The sequence below is a fragment of the Salmo trutta genome, chromosome 4 (assembly GCF_901001165.1).
Source record: "Salmo trutta chromosome 4, fSalTru1.1, whole genome shotgun sequence".
In the NCBI taxonomy this organism is placed as follows: domain Eukaryota; kingdom Metazoa; phylum Chordata; class Actinopteri; order Salmoniformes; family Salmonidae; genus Salmo; species Salmo trutta.
In genome coordinates, this window is record NC_042960.1 from 49,438,181 (window position 1) to 49,459,396 (window position 21,216).

Here is a 21,216-nt window from a genome sequence, read left to right on the forward strand (position 1 = left end):
CCTGCAGTGTCTTCGTGTTTGAGGGAATAGTATAGAATATTTTATGTGTGAGCAGTTGCTTTTCTGCGTTCATTAATATTGTGAAAAGTTAACAAAACATGCTGCTTTCGTCAACACAAAAAGTTCCCTGTAATTGTGCATTGCTGTACAATTAAATGCAGCCATGTTAAACTATAATGAGATTTAACACCCCGACTTTAATCTGACTACTATTGATTTTTCTAAATGCTCATTTTACTTGATGTCGAGTTAAAGGAATATCAACTTCTCATCAGAGGTTTGTCCTCATTTGTATGTACAGTAAATGTCACCCAGCAGTTCCATTTCCCCATAAATTAGATATCAGATTTAGGTGGTAATAACGTTCCGTTTCTGTGTTTTTCTAAATTGTTTGTGTTATCCATTTGAAATACCAACTCTGTTCTCATGCAAACCAGCAGCAGATAATGCAGGAAGGTCTGCGTGTGCATCCATGTGTGTGTGTGTGTGTTTATAGCGTGCTATTTAGGCGTACCTGATGCCATCAGTGCTGCTTTGCTAACACATCCCAACATAATCCATGACCTTTAAACCCATAGTCTGGGTCGTAAGGTGTTGGGGGCCGTAGTGGTGTTAGGGGGAGACAGCTCAACAGGAAAGGGACATGACATGCTGCTCAACCCTGAGCACTGGGGTTGAATCATAGCTTAGCTCATATATGGACACTCTTTAGCCAACTGCACCAGAACGGCATCCCAAACGAATTATCAGTGGGCAGCTCACTGTAAAGACATGTACTTGTCTCCTGGTCCCCAGCAGTAAAGTGCTGTGTTTGCTGTCACTAGTCAGCTCCACTCATCTAAGAGTTCCCACAATGCCTTTTTTTGTGTGAATGCTGCAAAAGGAATTTCCTTGTTTATTTCCCTCCCATTAAACAATCTGACTGCTAAATTTGCCCAGCGGAGTTAATGTATTCATTTTGCTCGAATGAATGTTCCCATGACAAAATGTCAGGTGCTTCAGTTGTGAGTCAGGGCAGCCGGCTGTATGCAACAGTGTTGGCTCTTCATGCAGCAGGGTTCATCATGGCGTGAGGTTGGGAAGGACAATGTTCTTGTGACTTTTACTGTAGTAAGCCCATTCTCAATCAAAGATTCTACTCCAGGTACAGAGTCAGAGCAGGACTTGGTAAAAGGCTTGAACAGATTCTGCCACATTGGCCCTGGAGTAACCTCTTGAGTTTGATTTAATGAAGACAGTTTTATTCTGTCAGAAGTTTTGAAATTGAGAGTTAAAAAACGCAGTATGTGTAACGGCTAGATTGCTCGATGATACAAGCCGGATCTCAATCACTTCACATTTTATGATGATGTCGCGTAATCATACAACCAGCAGGAGAAGGCCAATTTACATTTGGCTACTGAGACACATCAATTCTCAAAACCTTGTTTGCCATGGAGCCAAATCCTTGAATTCTGTACAGACAGTTGCAGTGTAATTCAAATGCTCCTCTCAGGAATACACAGGAAAGAAAGAGCATTAATGTAATTGATACTCTCATAATGAACATATTCGTTATAGATATATTTGATCTTGCCAAAGTGATAATACTTGGTCATTCAAATGACACTGCTGTAATATAAATGCATGAATCATGAAATGTGTGACGAGTTTCTTGGGCTAATAGGATGACATTATTAAAAATCATAAGTTGTAATAACCTGTCCAGCAGATTTGTATTCAACAGATGCAGATGTAGCTGCCTTTATTTCTTTCACAGACCAATATGCATTTGAAATGAAATTGAGTGACATAGGACTAGGGTCTGCTCTCTATGGGGCTGTTGCTAGAAAAGTTCAATGAAACATCACCTGTCGCTTTTTTCTGTCCCTTTAGTCTGTGTGGCCTCATATCTGAATGCAGTGACTTTGAAAGATCATTTGATTTGATTTGCTGTCGCAGTGTATTGATCCAATAGGAAAATACATGTTTGATGTGTAATAACTTAACATCATAATAATACCTGTGTAGCAGGTAATAACAGAGGATTTTTTTTGTCTCTAAATGTTATAGCATTGACAGGGAGAGGGACGAGGGAGGAGTGTGTCTCCTACAGCTCAATAAGTGTCTCTCACCTCAGCATCACCTTCCCTGTCTATGTTATAAACGATGACTGTCGTGTTGGGGGAGCAATGCAAGCATGACTTTCTTATCTGTATTTGCTTTCAGTGAATGGAAGTCATATCATTTGGATAGGAATGACTGCTGTGGCCTCTGGCACCTGTATGCCCGAGGTGTGAAGGGAGGCCGTGGAGTCTGTACTGCACTGTGTCAAGAGAGGAGATAATTAAGAGGCGTCACTGCAGTCCCTGGTTCAAATCCAGGCTGCATCATATCTGGCTGTGATTGGGAGTCCCATAGGGTGGCGTGCAATTGGCCCAGTGTCGTCTGGGGTAGACCGTCATTGTAAACAAGAATTTGTTCTTAACTGTTCTTGACTAGTTAAATTAAAAAAAACTATAAAAAAAGGAGGCGGCAGCTGTCACTTACATGTAATGAAAGTCACAGCCCATGGCAACGCATGTATAGCTATTCGTAGGCCTACTCTATAAACTCCTTGCAAGTATTCCTTAACTGAAGAAAGTGTTTGACTTAACTTTCACAAATGCTGTGAGAATTATTCGGAAGAGTTCAACACTGGCAATTTTCTCACAAGAGCGTGTGTGAGAATAGTTTTGAAGTCTTTGTAGTAGCAAATCACTCTGGCATGCTATGATTAAGGTTAACAGAAGATCTCTGTTGTAGAACATTGTTATATTATGCTAGCTAGTTGCAGCTTTCCTTGCTTGGTGGCAGAGGATATAATTTGCACACAATCAATCTTGCTAGAGAAATACATAGAAGAATGTATTTCATTTAACTCAGATTATCAGTTGTTTTGCATTAGATGCGAACCATATTAATATGTTAAAACTTTAACCATAAGCTTGAGCAAGTCTACTCATAAATTATAAGGTACTCTTTTCCCATATTCATCAACATTTACAGTATTCTGTAACGTACCTGAAATGGCCTTTATATTGGCATTTATATTAAATAACAGTTTCTATTTCATTCTGTATTAAATCACTAGAGAGCTATTGCTTAGAATCATTCTTCAATATCGTTCAGAAAAGAATATACTGCTTTCTTATGGGGTTTTTACTTTAACACTCCTGAATTGAAATGAGCGATTACTTTAATATTTTATTCCTCAATATCATAATTTATTTAAACTGTAGGGCGAATCCAAATGGAGACAGCTCCAATCTTTGATACTGGCCAAAAGAAAAGAACATCCACATCTCAAACTGCATCGGAAGGCTTGTAGGGAAAATATGGCAATGCTTTGCTTGTTAAACCTACATGGAATGTTTCACAATATGTGATCTATTTACTAGAAATATCCAATTAAATGAAAACATTCTGCATCCTCTAGCAGTGCTTCGGATCTAAAAACAACATCCAACAGTTACTGTACTTTGAAATCCTGTAATAGGAACTAAGAAAGTTTAAGTTGACATTTAGAAGTTTAGTCAGCCAAGTTACATACATAAAAAGCATTTTTTTTTCTTTAACTCTGCCTGCCTGTGCATTTCTGCATGGGCCCTGGCTAATCCTTTGGAGCAGTTGGACATAAATCAGCAGAGTTTTTAATTGAAGTAGAGGCCAACCTGCTCTGATTGTCACGTCTACTCCCGCTCCTCCTCTCTGGCGCTCGTTGTTGCCAGTTTACTTATTATTACACACACCTGTCACCATCGTTACGCGAACCTGCGCCTCATGAGACTCACCTGGACTCCATCGCTTCTAAGATTACCTCCCCTATATCTGCCCCAGGCAGTATAAGTTATGTTTCTCATGTCTAGACGCTACTCTTGTTTTGTATTGTTCCATGTTTTTGTATTATTAAATTCACACACCGTAATAGCTTCCTGACTCCCAGCATCTGTGTTACACTGATCAAACAGATGAATCCAATGTGCGTTATGGATTAATGAGTCATGAGGAAGGACTTTGTGGACTACATAGAGATGCCCTTGGTGTCTCATCTTGAAGATATAGTGCTTAATTTGATACATTACCATTGAAAACTCTATCCCTCCTTATTCCTTCCACTGTTGTGACCTACTGGTATGGATGGCAGATCAAATACGGGAGATACTGTACCGTCATAGCCAAAGGTTTTGAGAATGACACAAATATTAATTTTCACAAAGTCTGTTGCCTCAGTTCGTATGATGGCAATTTGCATATACTCCAGAATGTTATGATGAGTGATCCGATGAATTGCAATTAATTGCAAAGTCCCTCTTTGCCATGCAACTGAATCCCCAAAAAACATTTCCACTGAATTTCTGCAGAAGACTTCAGGGCGCCCAAGAAAGTCCAGCAAGCGACAGGACCGTCTCCTAAAGTTGATTCAGCTGTGGGATCGGGGCACCACCAGTACAGAGCTTGCTCAGGAATGGCAGCAGGCAGGTGTGAGTGCATCTGCATGCACAGTGAGGCAAAGACTTTTGGAGGATGGCCTGGTGTCAAGAAGGGCAGCAAAAAAGCCACTTCTCTCCAGGAAAAACATCAGGGAAAGACTGATATTCTGCAAAAGATACAGGGATTGGACTGCTGAGGACTGGGGTAAAGTCATTTTCTCTGATGAATCCCCTTTCTCATTGTTTGGGGCATCCGGAAAAAAGCTTGTCCGGAGAAGACAAGGTGAGCGCTACCATCAGTCCTGTGTCATGCCAACAGTAAAGCATCCTGAGACCATTCATGTGTGGGGTTGCTTCTCAGCCAAGGGAGTGGGCTCACTCACAATTTTGCCTAAGAACACAGCCATGAATAAAGAATGGTACCAACACATCTTCTGAGATCAACTTCTCCTAACCCTCCAGGAACAGTTTGCTGATGAACAATGCCTTTTCCAGCGTGATGGAGCACATTGCCATAAGGCAAAAGTGATAACTAAGTGGCTCGGGGAACCAAACATCGATATTTTGGGTCCATGGCCAGGAAACTCCCCAGACCTTAATCCGATTGAGAACTTGTGGTCAATCCTCAAGAGGCGGGAGGACAAACAAAAACCCACAAATTCTGACAAACTCCAAGCATTGATTATGCAAGAATGGGCTGCCATCAGTCAGGATGTGGCCCAGAAGTTAATTGACAGCATGCCAGGGCGGATTGCAGAGGTCTTGAAAAAGAAGGGTCAACACTGCAAATATTGACTCTTTGCATCAACTTCATGTAATTGTCAATAGAAGCCTTTGACACTTATGAAATGCTTGTAATTATACTTCAGTATTCCATAGTAACATCTGACAAAAATATCTAAAGACACTGAAGCAGCAAACTTTGTGGAAATTAATATTTGTGTCATTCTCAAAACTTTTGGCCATGACTGTATATGCTACATGATGCTGCTGAGTCCCAGTCTGAGGTCCCTGTCTGTTGCCCTTCTCTGTTCAGCAGGTGGAGCCCTGGTGCAGCTTTGGAACGGTTGGAGCAAGAATGTGCTAATTCTGCTCTTAAAACATCAATATTTGGTGTATTGGGTTGAGGCTATGTAATAACTAACAAGCTAAAATAACTAAAATCACATCACTGGCCTAAACATTCCATGTTGCAACTGTGAAATATTTCATGAATAGGCAACATTTTTGGAAAACCTTTTTAGATACTTCAAACCAAATTGTATTTGTCACATATATATATATAGACTTGACCGTGAAATGATTGCTTACGAGCCATTCCCAACGATGCAGAGTTTAAAAATAAAAATAGTAACACTAGAGGAATAAAATAAAATACACAAGAATGGAGCTATATACAGGGAGTACCAGTACCAGATCAATGTGGAGCTATATACAGGGAGTACCAGTACCAGATCAATGTGGAGCTATATACAGGGAGTACCAGTACCAGATCAATGTGGAGCTATATACAGGGAGTACCAGTACCAGATCAATGTGGAGCTATATACAGGGAGTACCAGTACCAGATCAATTTGGAGCTATATACAGGGAGTACCAGTACCAGATCAATGTGGAGCTTTATACAGGGAGTACCAGTACCAGATCAATGTGGATCTATATACAGAGTACCAGTACCATATCAATGTGGAGCTATATACAGGGAGTACCAGTACCAGATCAATGTGGAGCTATATACAGGGAGTACCAGTACCAGATCAATTTGGAGCTATATACAGGGAGTACCAGTACCAGATCAATGTGGAGCTTTATACAGGGAGTACCAGTACCAGATCAATGTGGATCTATATACAGAGTACCAGTACCATATCAATGTGGAGCTATATACAGGGAGTACCAGTACCAGATCAATGTGGAGCTATATACAGGGAGTACCAGTACCATATCAATGTGGAGCTATATACAGGGAGTACCAGTACCAGATCAATGTGGAGCTATATACAGGGAGTACCAGTACCAGATCAATGTGGAGCTATATACAGGGAGTACCAGTACCAGATCAATGTGGAGCTATATACAGGGAGTACCAGTACCAGATCAGTGTGGAGATATGTACAGGGAGTACCAGTACCAGATCAATGTGCAGAGGTACGAGGTATTTGAAGTAGATATGTACATGAAGGCAGGGTAAAGTGACTAGGCATCAGGATATATAATAAGGTATTTGAGGTAGATATGTACATGAAGACAGGGTAAAGTGACTAGGCATCAGGATAGATAATTATAAGGTATTTGAGGTAGATATGTACATGAAGGCAGGGTAAAGTGACTAGGCATCAGGATAGATAATGATAAGGTATTTGAAGTAGATATGTACATGAAGGCAGGGTATAGTGACTAGGCATCAGGATAGATAATAATAAGGTATTTGAGGTAGATATGTACATGAAGGCAGGGTATAGTGACTAGGCATCAGGATAGATAATATTAAGGTATTTGAGGTAGATATGTACATGAAGGCAGGGTATAGTGACTAGGCATCAGGATAGATAATTATAAGAGTAAAATAAAGAACAGAGTAGCAGTAGCAAATGATGAGTGTCAAAGCGTGTGTCTAATGTGTATGCATGTGTGTGTGTTTGTGTTGTGTCGGTATGCATGTGTATTTTGTGTGTGTGCGTATGTAGTTTATGTAAATGTGTGTGGGTTTGGTGTGGGAGTGTCAATGTAGTGTGTGTGAGTGAGTGTGTACTGTATATGGTGTGTATACACTGAGTACACCAAACATTAGGAACACCATCCTGATATTGAGTTCACCTCCCCCCACCTCTAAAGCTTCCCACAGGGATGCTGGCTCATGTTGACTCCAATGCTTCCCACTGTTGTGTCAAGTTGGACCATTCTTGACACACACACATGAATCTGTAGAGCATGAAAATCCAAGGAGCTCTTGACACAAACCGGTGCGCCTGGCACCTACAACCATACTCCGTTCAAAGGCACTTACATTTTTTGTCTTTCCATTCATTCTCTGAATGGCACACATACACAATCCATGTGTCATTTGTCTCAACGCTTAAAAATCCTTCTTTAACCTGTCTCTTCCCCTTCATCTATACTGATTGAAGTGGATTTAACAAGTGACATCAATAAGGGATCATAGCTTTCACCCGGATTCACCTGGTCAATCATGTCGTGTTATCAGCAAACCTGATGGTGGTGTTGGCCGTGCGTGGCCACGCAGTTGTGGGTGTACAGAGAATACATTAGGGGACTAAGCACACACCCATGAGTGGCCCCCGTGTTGAGGGTCAGTGTGGCGAAGGTATTGTTGCCTACCCACGCCACCTTGGGTCGGCCTGTCATGAAGTCCAGGATCCAGTTGCAGAGGGAGGGGTTCAGTCCCAGGGTCCCTAGCTTGGTGATGAGCCTGGAGGGGACTATGGTTTTGAACACTGAGCTGTAGTCTATGAAAAGCATTCTCACATAGTTATTTTCTCTCTTGTCCAGGGGAGAGGGCAGTGTGTACAATTGAGATAGGGTCATCTGTTGATCTGTTGGGGCGATATGCGAATTGGAGTGGGTCTAGGGTGTCTTGGATGATGGTGTTGATGTGTGTCATGACCATGTTTGTTTTGTTGGGTTAAAAAAGCAGATGTGGAACAAACCAACCGTTTCAAACCTTGCCTATGTAACACACACTAGTTCAAGAATGGGTGAAATACGTTTTTCTTTACAGAAATTCACCTCATGCCACACTGAGGCCAGATATACGTTACACAATCAACATTCTAGGTGAAAATGACAGAATTTCTCCTCTCATCCACTGTCTTACACTTTTCCCCTCGTCTTTCCTGCAGTTTCCATGGCAACTCTGTGTTGCATGACTGGTTGTCAGCCCACTCAGGCAATGCAGTACTGCGCAGTACTCTTAGTGTGAAGTCAGAAATAAAACATTCTCTCTGGTCATTTCACCATCACCCCATCTCACCACCACAACAGCTGAGAGAGAGAGACCCAGGCACTTCCCCCTCAGACTTCATGTGTCCCCTCTCACTGCTATGAGCTCATACTAGTCCATTCTCTCTTTAGCCCTCCAAACCCTGGGTGAGCTATAGCCTAGGTTTTATGAACACAAGCATAGTTACTGTATATCAATGGGCACTGACCTCATTAACTAAGACCATATAACCCTGAACCTCACCCTCCGAAGCAAATTAAGATTTATGCTTTGTTCACTACAAACAATACATCCTGAAAAGTCTGTGTATTTCAATGGGAAAGGAAGTAAAGCACTAAAGACACTGGATCTGGATTAGAGAGTAATAGCCTGCTGTGAGTTGTGGGGATAATTAAGATGAAAAGAAATAGAAGGGATAATGCAATGGTTTTACAGGAGGTTATGCATCAGGACTGCCTTAACAAGAACCAGCAGAGGATGGTTGAGTTGGATCCTGTTTGGGAGAGTCAGAGAGTGGTCATATTTCAATAGCATCTCCTCTCCCTAGCATGATAATGGAAGACGACAGTTCTACGATCCTGTTACTGTAAGAAGATAAACTTTTACAAGGGTAGGGTCAGTGAGTCAGCATTTAGAGCCTCTCGTTTGACAAAGCAAGAAATATCCTGAGCCCCCGCTCTGCAATAAGACGTCGATGAGACAATGTGTCTCGTCTGTCTCCTCTCCTCTCAGGCCCTAATGCAAATGTGTGTTCAGCACACTGATTCAGTATTATAAAGCCATTCACATGCTGTGATGCGAGATTAATGGTCTCAATAAAAGTGAAACACACTGGCAATAAAAGCAATTGAGGCTCTCTGGTTTGATGGGATGCTGCTCCTAAAACCATATCATATGACAAATTGTCATTGGGAGGATGGGGGGGGGGCGAACAAAACAAAACATCAAGGACAACTCATTATAACTCCACAGAAAAGTGGAATTGAATTTGTTCACAATATTCCTATAGCTCCTCGTCTATTGTTCGTAGATATGGTATCAGACCTTGATGCATTTTTGTTTTCTTTATCTCTGAGTATAGGGCTGACCATATTCTTCACATTCTTGGACTTATGGATAGGCTATACTCCCTGGTTTATTGAGTGGTCTTCATTTTTCACTGTGTTGCAGTGATAAAATGCAGGAACAGAAATACCAAAGTAGGCCAGTGTGAGGCATTCTGGGATGCCAGGACACCCCCTGGGCTTCTACAGAAGAAGACATCCATTTAATATAGCTTCCATTTATTCCACATTGTTTCATTTTAAAGGTAAATTCTCGAAATGAATGCATGTTTAAGTCCTGTCCATACTTCAGTTTAATGTTATGACTGCATAGAGAAAATATATTACACATTAAAAGTGCTTTCCTCACAATCTTAAATAAGCATGCCCCGTACAAAAAAATGTAGAACCAGGAACAGATATAGCCCGTGGTTCACTCCAGACCTGACTGCTCTTGACCAGCACAAAAACATCCTGTGGCGTTCTGCATTAGCATCAAATAGCCCCCGCAATATGCAACTTTTCAGGGAAGTTAGGAACCAATATGTACAGGCTGTTAGGAAAGCAAAGGCTAGCTTTTTCAAACAGAAATTTACATCCTGCAGCACAAACTCCAAAAAGTTCTGGGACACTGTAAAGTCCATGGAGAATAAGAGCACCTCCTCCCAGCTGCCCACTGCACAATAATTGAGAATTTCAATAAGCATTTTTCTACGGCTGGCCATGCTTTCCACCTGGCCACCCCTAACATGGTCAACAGCCCTGCACCCCCACAGCAACTTGCCCAAGCCTCCCCATTACTCCTTCACCCAAATCCAGATAGCTGACATCTGGCAGTCTCTATGGGGGTGCCACATGGTTCAATTCTCGGGCCGACTCTTTTCTCTGTATACATCAATGATGTCGCTCTTGCTGCTGGTGATTCTCTGATTCACCTCTATGCAGACGATACCATTCTGTATACTTCTGGCCCTTCTTTGGGCACTGTGTTAACTAACCTCCAGACAAGCTTGAATGCAATACAACTCTCTTTTTGTGGCCTCCAACTGCTCTTAAATCCAAGTAAAACTAAATGCATGCTCTTCAACAGATCGCTGCCAGCACCTGCACACCCGTCCAGCATCACTACTCTGGACGGTTCTGACTTAGAATATGTGGACATCTACAAATACCAAGGTGTCTGGTTAGACTGTAAACTCTCCTTCCAGACTCACATTAAGCATCTCCAATCCAAAATTAAATCTAGAATCGGCTTCCTATTTCGCAACAAAGCATCCTTCACTCATGCTGATAAACATACCCTCGTAAAACTGACTATCCTACCGATCCTTGACTTCGGCGATGTCATTTAAAAAAATAGCTTCCAACACTCTACTCGGCAAATTCGATGCAGTCTATCACAGTGCCATCCGTTTTGTCACCAAAGCCCCATATACTACATACCCGACCTGTATGCTCTCGTTGGCTGGCCCTCGCTTCATATTCGTTGCCAAACCCACTGGCTCCAGGTCATCTATAAGTCTTTGCTAGGTAAAGCACCGCCTTATCTCAGCTCACAGGTCACCATAGCAGCACCCACCCGTAGCACGCGCTCCAGCAGGTATATTTCACTGGTCACCCCCAAAGCCAATTCCTCCTTTGGCTGCCTTTCCTTCCAGTTCTCTGCTGCCAATGACTGGAACAAATTGCAAAAATCACTGAAGCTGGAGACTCATATCTCCCTCACTAACTTTAAGCACCAGCTGTCAGAGCAGCTCACAGATCATTGCACCTGTACATAGCCCATCTGTAAATAGCCCATCCAACTACTTCATCCCCATACTGTTATTTTTTTCTTCTCCTTTGCACACCAGTATCTCTACTTGCACATTCATCTTCTGCACATCTATCACTCCAGTGTTTAATTACTAAATTATAATTATTTTGCCACTATGGCCAATTTATTGCCTTACCTCCCTTATCTTACCTCATTTTCACACACTGTATATAGACTTTTTTTCTATTGTGTTATTGACTGTATGTTTGTTTATTCCATGTGTAACTCTGTGTTGTTGTTTCTGTCGCACTGCTTTGCTTATCTTGGCCAGTTGTACATTTTGTAAATGAGAACTTGTTCTCAACTAGCCTACCTTGTTAAATAAAGGTGAAAAATTTAAATTTAAAAATCCAATTTAATCCATCTTGTGATTTGATATTGTAAAATGTAAGCTCTGTTTACCCAATATTACTTATCCAAATGTTTCCTTGCCTGCAATTTGTTTTATTCAGAAATGTGAATAGGAGTACAGCGTATGTTGTTCTCTGTGAGGTAGAAGACCCCTCTCATTTTACGTCAGTGATAGAGAGACATAATGAACTCAAATTTAGTTAACTAATTCACTGTATTAGAAAAGAGCTCTATGTCTTTGGGCCAAATGAGAACAGATGATGTGAGAAGTTACAGTTTTTAGGAAAGGTTTCTTACACTGACAGAAAGTAGCATTTTGTCTACAATGTAGAATGCAGTGATGGAAGAAATGTTGAATTCTGAGTATCATTGATATGCATTGAAAAGGTATCATGAGAACAGTGTTGTCTGAGTTCACTACCAGTGCATTTTACCTCAGAAAGCAGACGAAAGACACATAGATAATACAGGCAGGTGAGGGAATATATTCATGAATGATTTATGGTGCACTTATTCAAAATACGCTGTGATTTTCACTATCACATGGTAACACTCTTCATCCCTCCCTTTTCTTCCCTCCACCCGGAGCCTGACTGTGAAAAACATAGGCTGTATGTATAGGATGTATGGATTGTGCTCTGCCCCGCTCTCCTTCTCATCTCTGTGATAATGTGCGTTTGCAGCACTTCCGTGTGAGCTATGTTAATATGCGTCCCAGAAATGGTATTTGCTGTTTGGTCCCCATTAGCTGCTGTTTTTTCTCTTGTACATTGTAGGAGCTCCAGTGAGCAATAGTGGGAAAAGGTTTGCAGGAACTTTAATTCAGATAAAGTTGCAATAGCATTGAAAGCAAAGCTAAGATTAACAGTTGCTTAAATCAAGACTAGAATCACTGCCAAGACCTGCAGAACACTATGCCCAGATAGGTAACCTCGCCAGAAGGTGAATATAACAATAGCTATTAGCTGTGGCCTGTAGCTTGGCCTCAGCCACACTCTGCCCTTTCTTTTACTAAAATGCCAGAGAGCTGGTGAAACACTCACTGGCCAGTTTATTAGGTACACCCATCTAGTTCTGGATCGGAGACCCTGTAGCCATGAAGGGATGCACCTGGTCAGCAACAATGTTCAGATACGCTGTGGCGTTCAAACGTTGCTCAATTAGTGTCAAGAGACCTAACGTGTGCCAGGAAAACATTCCCTTACACCATTACACCACCAGCATGTACCGTTGACACCAGGCAGGTTGGGGTCATGGACTCATGCTGCTTACGCCAAATCCTGACTCTGCCATTAGCATGTTGCAACAGGAACCTGGATTCGTCAGACCAGGCAATGTTTTTCCACTCCTCAATTGTCCAGTGTTGGTGATCGGGTGCCCACTGGAGCTGCTTCTTCTTGTTTTTAGCTGATAGGAGTGGAACCCGGTGTGGTCGTCTGCTGAAATAGCCCATCCGTGACAAGGACCGACAAGTTGTGGGTTCCAAGATGCTGTTCTGCACACCACTGTTGTACTGCGCTGTTATTTGCCTGTTTGTGGCCCGCCTGTTAGCGTGCATGATTCTTGCCATTCTCCTTCAACCTCTCATCAACGAGCTGTAGTCTCCCACAAGACTGCAGCTGACTTTTTTTTTATTGTTTGTCGCACCATTCTCGTAAACCCTAGACACTGTCCTGTGTAAAAACCTGAGGAGGCCGGCCGTTTCTGAGATACTGGAACCAGTGCGACTGGCAATGACGATCATAGCACGATCACTCATTTTGGCCATTCTAACGTTCAATCGATCAGCAGCTGAATGCGTCAATGCCTGTCTGTCTGCTTTATATAGCAAGCCGCAGCCAAGCCACTCACTGTCTGTAGGAGCGAACCATTTTCGTGAACGGGGTGGTGTACCTAATAAACTGGCCGCGGAGTGTGCACTGTAGCTCCACCTTGATCCTGTAAGATTCCAACAACAGGTGAGTCAGAAAATAGATCAACTGTTTAGACGTGAATATTCTTTCAGCATAGAATGCAATATGTAAAGCCTGTGATCTGCTTTTATATCAATTTCAACCTATAATTTAATATCAAAATGCTGAGCATTAAATTCGCTCCAAGGACAGAGTAGCGCACTCGCATTACAATTGGAGAGTGTAGGCCTATGTGTTGGTACATTTGTTAGAGTCAATGGAGGAGCAGTAGTACTCTGCATAGGCATTAAACACAATAAATCTTCCCTGCATTTGAACTCTATCAATACCTATAGAACACATAACCACAAAGAACATATACAGTTGAAGTTTACATATACTTAGGTTGGAGTCATTAAAACTCGTTTTTCAACCACTCCACAAATTTCTTGTTAACAAACTATAGTTTTGGCATGTCGGTTAGGACATCTACTTTGTGCATGACACAAGTAATTTTTCCAACAATTGTTTACAGACAGATTATTTCACTTATTTCACTGTATCACAATTCCAGTGGGTCAAAAGTTTACATACACTAGGTGGACTGTGCCTTTAAACAGCTTAGAAAATTCCTGAAAATTATGTCATGGCTTTAGAAGCTTCTGATAGACTCATTTACATAATTTGAGTTAATTGGAGGTGTACATCTGGATGTATTTCAAGGCCTACCTTCAAACTCAGTGCCTCTTTGCTTGACTTCATGGGAAAATCAAAAGAAATCAGCCAAGACCTCAGAAAAAAAATTGTAGTACTCCACGAGTCTTCTTCATCCTTGGGAGCAATTTCCAAACGCCTGAAGGTACCATGTTCATCTGTACACACAATAGTACGCAAGTATAAACACCATGGGACCAGGCAGCCTTCATACCATTCAGGAAGGAGACGCGTTCTATCTCCTAGAAATAAACGTACTTTGGTGTGAAAAGCGCAAATCAATCCCAGAACAACAGTAAAGGACCTTGTGAAGATGCTGGAGGAAACAGGTACAAAAGTATCTATAGCCACAGTAAAACGAGTCCTATATCAACATAACCTGAAAGGCCGCTCAGCAAGGAAGAAGCCACTGCTCCAAATCAGACTACAGTTTGCAACTGCACATGGGTACAAAGATTGTACTTTTTGCACAGTCCCTCCTTTAACGGAGGGACTGTGCTTGCTGTTGCCGGTGAAGACTTTGCCGTTGTGGCCTCAGACACCCGTCTGAGTGAAGGCTATTCAGTCCACAGCCGTGACTCTCCAAAATGCTACAAGTTGACAGATACAACTGTCATAGGATGCAGTGGATTCCATGGAGATTGCTTGACCCTTACTAAAATCATTGATGCAAGATTAAAGATGTACAAGCACTCCAACAACAAATGCATGACAAGTGGAGCAATCGCAGCCATGCTGTCAACAATCCTGTATGGTAGAAGATTCTTCCCCTACTACGTTTAGATGTCCTAATGTCCTCTGGTCTGATGAAACAAAAACAGAACTGTTTGGCCATAATGACCATCGTTATGTTTGGAGGAAAAAGGGGGAAGCTCGCAAGCTGAAGAACACCATCCCAACTGTGAAGCATGGAAGTGGCAGCATCATGATGTGGGGGTGCTTTGCTGCAGGAGGGACTGGTGCACTTCACAAAATAGATGGCACCATGAGGAATGAAAATCAAGTGGATATATTGAAGCAACATCTCAAGACATCAGTCAGGAAGTTAAAGCTTGGTCGCAAATGGGTCTTCCAAATGGACAATGACACCAAGCATACTTCCAAAGTTGTGGCAAAATGGCTTAAGGACAACAAAGTCAAGGTATTGGAGTGGCCATCACAAAGCCCTGACCTCAATCCCATAGGAAATTTGTGGGCAGAACTGAAAACGCGTGTGTGAGCAAGGAGGCCTACAAACCTGACTCAGCTTCACCAGCTCTGTCAGGAGGAATGTGTCAAAATTCACCCAACTTTATGTGGGAAGCTTGTGGAAGGCTACCTGAAACATTTTACCCCAGTTAAACAATTTAAAGGCAATGCTATCAAATACTAATTGAGTGAATGTAAACTTCTGACCCACTGGGAATGTGATGAAAGAAATAAAAGCTGAAATAAATCATTCAAGTCTCCTATTATTCTGACATTTCACATTCTTAAAATAAAGTGGTGATCCTAACTGACCTAAGACAGGGAATTTTTACTAGGATTAAATGTCAGGAATTGTGAAAAACTGAATTTAAATGTATTTGGCTAAGGTGTATGTAAACTTCCGACTTCAACTGTATACTAAATTTCATTTTTTTTCAACCTAATTTTGTGGAAAATGGCATGTTGCAAGGAATCATTGGTGCTCAACAGGTCAGAGAAAGGAGATATGTCGCTGATTTTGGCTCAGTGGCCATGCATCCTGCCTCTTGGGTCTGATGTTTGTCTTGAGGTCAGGATTCTAACATGATTGAGTTGAGTGGCTGGAGCTACAGTACTACTTTAAGTGAATCTGTTTGCCATCGTGACTGACACCACTTGACTACTGAGTCACGTGTTACAGTATGTGGGAGAGACACAGATGCAGATGCTCACTAACTAACTTACGTAAGCCATTTTAACCATCTATAGTGGGTTATATATTGCTCAATGACCATGCTTGTGGTTTTGACTCACTCAAAGGGAAAACATTTAGCAACATTTGGCTTTAATCTAAAAATGAACATCCAAATTTAAGATGGCTGCTCTGCTCTAATTGTCACAAACGCTCTGAGGAATATGCTGCAGATCGTCCTTTATGTTCTGTATCATACCATCTGAGCTATATAATACATCACCATTTTGAGATGAGGCTTTCTGTGTCTCCCCCAGCTACTGCCTATATAACCCTAAACTAAATCAGGCCCATCAGGGCACTTTTAAATGCTGCTCACTGGGGGAACGAAGTGTGAGACTCTTTCTCTCCATTGATCCACCCGCATGGCTCAGGAGCTGTGATTTAACCATTTTGAGTCTGTGCGTGGCTCCGCAAACGGTAGCCTTATTTCATCAGGTCGCCCCCGTCTTACATGGGAATCCACTAACAACAATACCTACACTAAATCTGCCATGGCCTGGGAGTCACGAGGCTGGGAGGAATGGGGATCTGAAGGGGTCAGTCATTGTTTACCTGGACAGGCGGTGGTGTTGGGGGTGGTGTTGGCGGTGGTGGTGGGGGTGGTGGTGGGAGGTGACATATTACTCATCACCGCAAGTTGTTGGTTTGAGGGCTTATCTTTATGTGCACAGTGTTGGAGCATAGCTGCAGATGAGATTACTCATCACTTTTTCTGCTGTGCAGGTGTGTGGGAGAATTACAAGCGTGAATGTGCTGTTAATACACTGGGGTATTGCCCAGTGAGTTTTATATAGTCATTGTATGGCGCTTTACCATGTCTTTGATGCAGTGAAAGAGGGAGAAACCATGACTACATGGGTTAAGATGACATGCTGTCAGGCTAAGTATATCTTTACCCCAGACTGCCATCCTCCAGTATAGTAAACCATTCCCTCTGTGCTCTTTTACACTTGCCAACTTCGGAAGCCCACTTTAGAAAACCACACTACAAAACACATCTCGGCTGATTCTCACTAAAACAATATATTACAGCATAATTAAATATGTTGAGAAAGACAATTGATTTATGCATCATAGTTTAATTAAAATTGCATTTGTGTTTTCACTTATTGGCATTTACCTCTGAGAAAGCATGCAGCAACATTTCTGTTTTAAGGAAAGAAAATACTCTCATTTGCCTCAGGGACATTGAAATTATAAACACCTATTATTTATTTTTCTGTTTTAACTTGATTGATTTCAATTGTAAAATATTTTTTTCTGTACTCTCTTTTTCGTTATGTGTCGTCCCCAGTGGTGGAAAAAGTAACCAATTGTCATACTTGAGCAAAAGTATAGATACCTTAATTGAAAGTTACTCAAGTAAAAGTGAAAGCCACCCAGTAAAATACTTCTTGAGTAAAAGTCTAAAAGTATTTGGTTTTAAATATACTTAAGTATCAAAATAAATGTCTCGTCCAGAGTGTCCGGCAACAGTACCTCGTCCAGAGTGTCCGGCAACAGTGCCTCGTCCAGAGTGTCCGGAACCAGGAGAGACGGCCAACTGTCCCGTCCAGAGTGTCCGGAACCAGGAGAGACGGCCCACTGTCCGAAACCAGGAGAGACGGCCCACTGTCCGGAACCAGGAGAGACGGCCCACTGTCCGGAACCAGGAGAGACGGCCCACTGTCCGGAACCAGGAGAGACGGCCCACTGTCCGGAACCAGGAGAGACGGCCCACTGTCCGGAACCAGGAGAGACGGCCCACTGTCCAGAACCAGGAGAGACGCCCTACGGTCCTGAGCTTCCAGAGTACAGTCCAGGGTCTTCAGTGACTGGCCTCAGGCAGAGGTATACAGTGGGGGTGGTTTGGTCAGGTAGGGGATTAAGGCCTGAGCCTAAGCCACCTCCACTGTAGGAGGTTTGTGGAGGGGGGGGGGTTAGCACAGGAGCCGTCGGTGACGACAGCCACCCTCCGTTCCCTCCCTTTAGTTTAGAGGTTTCTTTTTTGGGTATTTTTGTTGTCAGGTGCATCCGGGGTCTGCACCTTTGGGGGGGGGGGGGGGTACTGTCACGTCCTGACCAGTAAAGGGGTTATTTGTTCTTATAGTTTGGTCAGGACGTGGCAGGGGGTATTTGTTTTATGTGGTTCAGGGTGTGTTTGTGTATGTGTTCATGTAGAGGGGGTATTTGGTTTATATGGTTCAGGGTGTGTTTGTGTATGTGTTCATGTAGAGGGGGTATTTGGTTTATATGGTTCGGGGTGGTTGTGTATGTAGAGGGGTATTTGATTTATGTATTCCGGGTGTTTTTTGGGTTGTGTATGTAGAGGGGTATTTGATTTATGTATTCCGGGTGTTTTTTGGGTTATCGTTCTATGTTAGTTTATTTCTATGTGACAGTCACACAGAGTGTTTATTGGTAGTCTTAAGCAACCCACTTTGAAACAGAAGTATACACCTCACACACATGATTATGGGCTTAAAAAAGAAGACATCTGTCAACAGATATAGAGTAGAAAGGTATTCAATTTTGAGTTTGCCTCCTAATAATATACTTTATATACATCACAGAAGACTGAAATATAACAAAACTGTTTGACATAGAAACACCGGATTTGCAGCGCGTTTTTTAAATAATGTTGATTAATTATGAAATTATGAAAAGTATTTATGACATTCCACACGAGCCCACTAGGTCATTTGACTGCAGGAAAGGGCTACGTAACATATCTTTGAGGAGGGCAGAAAGTCTACTAGTGGACCATCTTGTAGTCTAGAGTCTGCTATATATTGACAGAGTAAGTCAGAGATCAGGAGTTAATATTGATGAGGCAGTGATTATCCAAGCCCTAATCGCAGCTGTAGTCATTATCATGCCACTGCTTTGTAGGCTATACAGGGAGAGGCACTCCTCTCAGATCCATGGTATGGCAACCAAACAAACGTGAACAGAAGGGCAGACATCCGTAACGTGGAGCTTGGTATTCTTGAGGATAAAGCTTCTGAAAATAGCCATGTCTCCATCACAACCCTGATGCTGCCTGCTGCCGCTCACAGCAGAAACCTCTTTTCTCCTCCAGCTCAGATTTGGGTTTAATACCCGCGATTCCATTTCATGCCTATGACTCACTCGTTCTCCTTCTGAATCTGAGGGTATGTTTAGTTCTTCTGTGGCACCATGGTTTAAGAGCAGGGATGTGTTATTTAATTTTCTCCTCAGTGAGGTTCAGCCCATCCAGCTAACATTACAGACACTCACTACCACTCCAATAGAAGGGGTGTGAATGACATAAAATCAGCTTCAAAATGTAACAGATTTCTATGACAATAAAACACAGATGAGTTTACATTGCACTATTTAGGTAGGCATCAATTACTAACTGTAGTTTTGACGACAATAAATTGAGATCTAGCTGTGTTTTGAGGACGTGTACATCACTGGTGTCTAGGTTGTTCTACTAAGTATTTAAATAGCCTCAGTCAAATGAACCTGCGATCTTTTGACTCATGCTCGCCATGGCTACAGGTTGATATACATTGCTCTTAGTATTGACTCAATATGGACAGTGGGTTGATTTGATTGCCATGACAGGGAATCATGCCATAGAACAGAAATAACTTTCAGAGAATTTACATAAACCTAATCTATCTGCATTCTCTGCTTGAGGGGTGATGATGTAAGGTCTGTTTTGTTCTACAGAAACGTCATTGTGTTGTTGTTGTAATTTGAAGTCTATTAATGAGAACATGGAATGCAGTATTTGTCTGGGGTTTTGAAACATTAACTGTGGGCTAAGATCTTTTAAATGGGGACATTATGGCTAAATGCCTTTTTCTTGTGCTTCATTATTTTAAAAATGTTTTCAAATTTTAAAGCATTCTTGCTTGAAGACATGAATCGGGTGGCCATCACAGGCATCGGGGTAAAGCAGGACTTTCTGAGTGCCACAGAGGTCTAAGGCACTGCATCTCAGTGCTAGAGGTGTCATAACAGACCCTGGTTCGATCCTGGGCTGTATCACATCCAGCCGTGATTAGGAGTCCCATAAGGCAGTGCACAATTGGCCCAGCGTCGTCCGGGTTAAGCGAGGGTTTGGCCGGGGTAGGCTGTCATTGTAAAATAAGAATTTGTTCTTAACTGACTTGCCTAGTTAAATAAAGCTTAAATAATAATACAAAAATGGTTATGAGGCTCTCAACTACAGGATATTTTGAATGGGAAGATATATGATGTACTAAACATGTCCTCAACCCATCTTTCTTGTGGCGCATTGCCCTCTGGAATTCCCTCTGCTCAGAGATAACAATAATACACATGTTGATATATTGTGTATGTTGTTAGATATGGGGGATTTCTTGTTTTATTTTTTGTTAATGACATTGTCTTTTTCTGTATTGAAACAAACTAAAGGACAGTAAACTGCTTGAGCAACCTGTGAAGCAGAACTAAATATGTTATTTTCTTTCCCTTTCTCCATTTTCTCAGGAATGATTTGCCGCTTAATAAGTAACGAGCATTCATCATCACATTGGGATTGAGAGCAGGAGACAAAGTGGCAGGAGTACCTACTGTACATGACACGGATGATGTAATCAGAGACTTCTCCAGAGCCTAGTGCCCTGCAGGACTTACACTGACAGGGAGGCAAACATTTGGCAGGACAACATGAACAAATGCAGGCCAATGCACTGGGCAACTGTGTCCATCCACCACCAGTGATATCCAGGGGCCTTCTACTAACCCTGGCCAAACTGACTCCAACATAGGCAACACAAACCGAAGGCTGTCCCCTGTCTGCACTGGTAAGTAATAAAATAGCCCTTTGAAATGCTTATGTTCAATGATTTCATGCTGTACTTCAGTTGTTCCCATGCATTCTGAGATAGCTCCAGTCAGAGTTGGCTAATTTATGTTAGTCTTTTTTAGAAACTGTTTTGGGTGTTAATTTTGCAGTGATGTAAGCTTCCAGTATGGTAGACTTACAGGCCCCGTTGCCCAGTGCTGTAGACTTACTGGCCCCATTTCCCAGTGCTGTAGACTTACTGGCCCCCTTTCCCAGTGCTGTAGACCTACTGGCCACATTTC

At 42.2% G+C, this 21,216-nt stretch overlaps 1 protein-coding gene across 1 annotated transcript in view; it reads left to right on the top strand.

Moving 5' to 3' along the window:
• Positions 1 to 21,216, top strand: part of LOC115192516 (leucine-rich repeat-containing protein 7-like) — a 204,044-nt gene that overhangs the window by 20,913 nt on the left and 161,915 nt on the right. Inside the window, exon 2 of the mRNA XM_029751117.1 lies at positions 20,617 to 20,933. The gene's annotated coding sequence lies outside the window, so the exon portion shown is untranslated. The remainder of the gene's footprint in view (positions 1 to 20,616; positions 20,934 to 21,216) is intronic.